Source organism: Camellia sinensis, unplaced genomic scaffold (assembly GCF_055761805.1).
Source record: "Camellia sinensis isolate YWXY unplaced genomic scaffold, ASM5576180v1 Unanchor10, whole genome shotgun sequence".
In the NCBI taxonomy this organism is placed as follows: domain Eukaryota; kingdom Viridiplantae; phylum Streptophyta; class Magnoliopsida; order Ericales; family Theaceae; genus Camellia; species Camellia sinensis.
In genome coordinates, this window is record NW_028128988.1 from 3,376,071 (window position 1) to 3,382,111 (window position 6,041).

Consider the following 6,041-nt stretch of genomic DNA (forward strand, 5'->3'; position numbering starts at 1 on the left):
CTGGGGATGATAAGCCGTACTAAAGGTCAACTTAGTGCCCAAGGCACTCTGCAAACTCTGCCACAGCCTGACAGTAAAACGAGGATCTCTATCTGAGACGATCGTCACTGGGACCCCGTGCAAACTCACTATGTCCCGAATATACAAGTCGGCAAGATGATCTACCGAATCTCTCACGCGCATAGGAATGAAGTGCGCCGACTTAGTCAACCGGTCTACAACCACCCAAATAGCATCACTACCTCGCTGAGTCCTCGGGAGACCTACAACGAAGTCCATAGTGACATGCTCCCACTTCCACTCAGCAATAGGCAAGGGTTGCAACAAACCCGCTGGCCTCTGATGTTCGGCCTTCACTTGCTGGCAAGTAAGGCACTTCGATACGAAAACAGCCACATCTCTCTTCATACCCCGCCACCAAAACTGGCGACCCAAATCCCGATACATCTTAGTGCCTCCCGGATGCACCGCAAGGCGTGAATGATGAAACTCTCGGAGTACCTCCTCTCGACAAGACTCCGGCACAAAGAAACGGTCTCGGTATCTCACACTCTGGTCGGGATACACCGTCAAACCCTTCTCAACTTTTCCATTTGAGACCTTCTCTCGGAGGGATTCTACCTCAATGTCACCTTTCTGTGCCTCTAACATTCTAGTCACCAGTGTAGGCTGCGCAACAACGGAAAACAAGGCCGTAGCCTCAACGGATTCGCCCAGTAGCAAATCAGACTCACCAAGTGCTCCCAACATTCCCCATTCCCGGATGGCAATACAAGCTACATCACTAATGGATTTCCTACTAAGGGCATCGGCCACAACATTGGCCTTTCCCGGGTGATAGTGCAACTCAAAATCATAGTCCTCAATGAACTCCATCCACCTCCTCTGCCTCAAATTCAAGTCCCTCTGTGTAAACAGGTACTTCAAACTCTTGTGGTCCGAGAACACCTCGAACCTCTCACCATAAAGGTAGTGCCTCCAAATTTTCAAGGCAAAGATCACGGCTGCTAACTCTATGTCGTGTGTAGGGTAATTCTTCTCGTGAATTTTCAACTGACGTGAGCCATAAGCTACCACTTTCCCCTCTTGCATCAACACACAGCCCAAACCCTCTCGTGAGGCATCACAATAAACCGCATAACCCAACCCTCTCTCCGGAATAATCAAAACCGGAGCGGTGGTCAATCTAACCTTCAGCTCTTGGAACGACTTTTCACAAGTCTCACTCCACACAAACTTGACCCCTTTCCGCGTCAATCTAGTCAATGGCGAAGCTAGCCTGGAGAAATCTTTCACAAACCGACGGTAATACCCAGCTAATCCCAGAAAACTGCGGATCTCAAACACACTCTTAGGCTGTGCCCAATCTTGCACTGCCTCAATCTTGGATGTATCTACAGACACCCCTTCTCCGGATACCATGTGGCCTAAGAATTTGACTTCCCTCAGCCAGAACTCACACTTCTCGAACTTGGCATACAGCCTATGGGCTCTAAGTAACTCCAGCACCACTCTCAAGTGTTCCTCGTGCTCCTCCTCTGAAGGCGAATAAACCAGAATGTCGTCCACAAAAACGACTACAAATCGATCCAAGAATTCCCGGAAGATCCGGTTCATCAAGTCCATAAAGACTGCCGGTGTATTGGTAAGCCCGAATGGCATCACCAAAAACTCATAATGGCCATACCGCGTACGGAATGCCGTCTTAGGAATATCCTCCTCCCTGACCCTCAACTGGTGGTAACCCGATCTCAAGTCTATCTTAGAGAAACAACGGGAACCCTTCAACTGATCAAACAGGTCATCTATACGGGGCATAGGGTATTTATTCTTGACCGTAGCCCGATTCAACTTTCGGTAGTCTATACACAATCTCAAGGTGCCATCTTTCTTCTTAGCAAAGAGGGCCGGTGCTCCCCACGGTGAAACACTAGGGCGAACAAAACCTTTATCTAACAATTCCTGGAGCTGAATCTTCAACTCACTCAACTTGGCTGGGGCAAAACGATAAGGTGCCATAGAAATCGACACTGTGCCGGGCACTAAATCAATAGAGAACTCTATCTCTCGATGAGGTGGCAAACTAACAAGGTCTTCAGGAAAGACATCCGAATACTCACAAACCACCATCGGCAATACAATCTGGATCTCATCACACTCACCACTCTCAAAGCTAGCAAGTAGACCACTAAGCTCACTCCGCCCTCGCGGATCATACCCCGGTGGCAAAACACTACCAACCCGGTCTCCCAAGAAATGGAACCACTCCCCGCTCAAGGTACATAACGTAACCCTCTGGCGGTAGCAATCAATAACAGCCCGGTATGACGATAGTCAGTCCATACCCAGAATAACATCAAAGCCCTTCATGGGCATGACAACAAACGGAAAAGGAAGCCTATGGTCGGCGACCTCTATATCACAACCCCTAACACCTTGTTTCAAGATCAGTTCACCCCCAATAGGTGACACTACACAAATAGGAGATGCTAACTGTGCTAACTCCAATTCCAAAACAGATGCAAATGCAGCAGATACAAAAGAATGAGATGCACCCGTGTCAATCAACACGCTGGCAACCAAGTTGCAAAACAGAAAAGTACCTCTCACTACTGATGGAGTCGGTACTAAATCCTGCGCGGTAACAGCATACACGCGCCCTGTAGGCCCCTGATCTACCTGCTCACCCCTAGGAGCATACGACTGCTGCACAGACTGGGATGACGAAGCTCCCAGATTGGCCCTCGAGGCCTGCACAGACTGAGCTGGCTGATAGCTCTGCGTCTGCCTAGAACCAGACACTCCCGATGTGGCACCCAACTGTGGGCAATACCTCTTCAGGTGCCCAGGCTGACCACACTGATAACAAGATAAAGGCTGGCCCCTGCTCTGACTCTGGCCCTGAGGTCTAGCCGAAGAAGAAGCAACTCGCTGACCCCCTCCCTTCTGCGGGCAAACTGAAGACTTGTGACCCAGCTGGCCACACGCAAAACAAGTCAGGCCTCCCTGACTACCTCTCCCGGAGCCAGCACTCGGCACTGGGAAGGTCGATCTAGCCACACCACCCTGAGACTGCTGAGGGTTAGGACCCCTCTGTCTCCTGCCATCACCCTGACCATCTTGGCTCCTCTTGGAGCCTCTCTGCCCCCCATCCTCCTCCTACATCATGAGCTCCATATGAGCTGCAGCATCCACTAAATGTCTATACTCTCGAATGTAAGACCCACCAACCCTCAACTTAAGGCCTCGCCTCAACTTCCGCTCAAACTCATAGCAACGGCGTTCTTCGGACGCCACCAACTCAGGTGCAAACCTGGACAAACTGGTGAAAGTGGCCTCAAACTCTGCCAAAGACATACCCTGCTGATTAAGCCGGCTAAACTGATCCCTCAGCTTCTCCCTAGCCACTGCAGACAAGAACCTCTCCTGGAAAGCATTCACAAACGCCTCCCATGTACCACCAACACGAGCCTTCTCGTACTTCCACCATTGACCTGCATCTCCCTTCAGTTGGAAGGATGCCAAGGTCACTTTCAGTGCTCCGACCTCGATGCCAAGCATCTCGAACGTCTTACTTATTTGCTCTAGCCACTCATCAGCCTTCAGCGGCTCCTTCGGATCCCCAACAAACTCGTCCGGATTAGACCGGAAGAACTCCCTCTTCAAGAAAGAAGGCCCTGCCTCAGCTGCCTGATTCCCTGCTCTGAGAATACCCAAAGCTCCTGCTATCTCTCGTGCCAAGGCACTCATAGCCTGTTGACCCGCTGGCTTGGCCACATTGGCCTGGCCAACTCCCTCCTGTACTGTCGGAATATCATCCGGTAAGGGTACTTCCTGCCTCGCAGGTCTACCACGCCTAGCACCTCTTCCTCGTCCTGACATCCTAATAGAGGTAATACAGAACGTTAGCACATTCACAAATGTGCCAAAACTAAACACTCACGTCCTAATGCATGGACAACTGTAATTCACTCCACGTAAGCACATAAACACATAAGCACTTACGAATTTCATTTTCGGATAATGATAGTCCCGAGGCGTTACTATAGTTCCGGTTAGAAACAGCATTGATCAAGTGTTTTTCTAACAAGACTCACAGAAACCCAAGGATCCAATCAACATCCTAGAAATTACATTCCATACCCACATAGTCACATAAGCATGTTATCAATTAAGCACATAGCATATGACACTACATCTAAGTCTCTATCAAGCAAGGCAAACCCATTGTGATCCTAATCACTTCCCACGTACCCAAAGTATTCGAACCCGGTACGCTCTGATACTAAGTTGTAACGCCCTCAAAATAATAACATTAAACCCATTCACAAAGACATGCATTGATATATAAAAACTCCACATCCTTCTATTTCTCAGAGTTCCATTACAAAAAGTATTACATGTTAACGACAAAAGCAAATGCCCTAAGGGCTTACAGCTTTCCAAGTTAACACTTGGTTACAATAAAAGAGTACTAACTCATTTACACATTTAGCCCTTGGCTTGAATTTACATGTAATACATCAAAAGGGAAATAAAACAACAAAAGCCCGCCTGCCTCTAGCCTCCCAAGCTACGTCCTTGGAGGTGGCATGCTACCTGTACCTGAAAATGATATTCCCATATAAGGTGAGCCACAGCCCAGTAGAAATACACTAAACCACATATGAACAATGACTAAAAGATTAGCAGTTGATAGATGGCCAACACTGATACTTTCTCTTATCACACTTTACAGTTTTAGGACATATGAGTCCATATTACAATTCATTTTCCATTTCTTTCAATTCTCAATTTATAACCATGGCTCAGAACCTGACCATACAACTCATATGAGACAATGACTCATATCAAGCACTTCCCCATTTCCATGTAGATAAGCATACTAGCTATATCACATACCAACAGATAAGCAAACAAGCTATATCACACACCAACAGATAAGCATGCAAGCTATATCATCACTTCCACAGATATGCATATGAGCACTATCACACTTCCAATGACAAGCATATGAGCTCTGTCAACACATTACTAGATAAGCATATGAGCTCTATCTACGGAATCCATCCCCTATCTCCTCCCAACAACATCCAGTTTAGAGGTCCATCCCCTATCTTCCCCTAAACCGTGGAGTACATCCCCTATCTCCTCCAACACAACACAATGCATATAAACAATAATTATACACATCATCACACAACACATAAGTTTAACATGTTCTTTCAATCATCATACTCAATGACTCATTCCAGTGATTAGTTTCCGTTTACCTAATCATCATGCATTGTCTACAACAATCACGACTATCCTCCACCGATAGCCCAAAGCAGTTATTTCTAAACAGAAAATAAATGCACAAATGGATATTCAATCAACATTTCATTTCGGTGAGTGATAAATAATTCAACTACACCCTTTAACCCCATACATTCCCAATCTCAACATTCCTATTTCATAACCTCATTTCTCACGATTAATTAACCCAATTAATCAAACAATGTAATTAGTGCATTTTCCATAATTAACATTACAACCCTTAAGGTCCCATTTTCATCAATGATTCATCATTTATTCCATCTCTCCATGCCATACATGCATCTAGGTTTATTATAAATAAAACCCCAACTTTTGTCAAATTACACAAAAGCCCCAAACTTTCACAAAATTACCAAACCAACCCCAACATCTCAAAATACTAAAATTTAAAGACAAAATCCATAGAGAGGAGTAGGATATCCCTACCTCAAATCCGGAGCCCCAAGGGAGAAGATGACAAAACCCAACGTGCTCCAAATCCCAAAATTTTCAGATTAAAATGTAGCCCTCGACGATCAACAACTTTTTTGTAAAGGCCAAAGATGAGCAAATCACTCCTACTAGATCAAAACCTAGAGAGAAGGTAGAGTTCTAGAGTGAGAGGCTCAACAATGGTGTTTTTAGAAAAGTAGGAGAGAGAAGAGAAAGTGAAAAAGTGATTTGAAAAGTCAAAACACGGAGCTTTAACCCAGTCGCCCCGCTCGAGCGTCCAACTCCCCGCT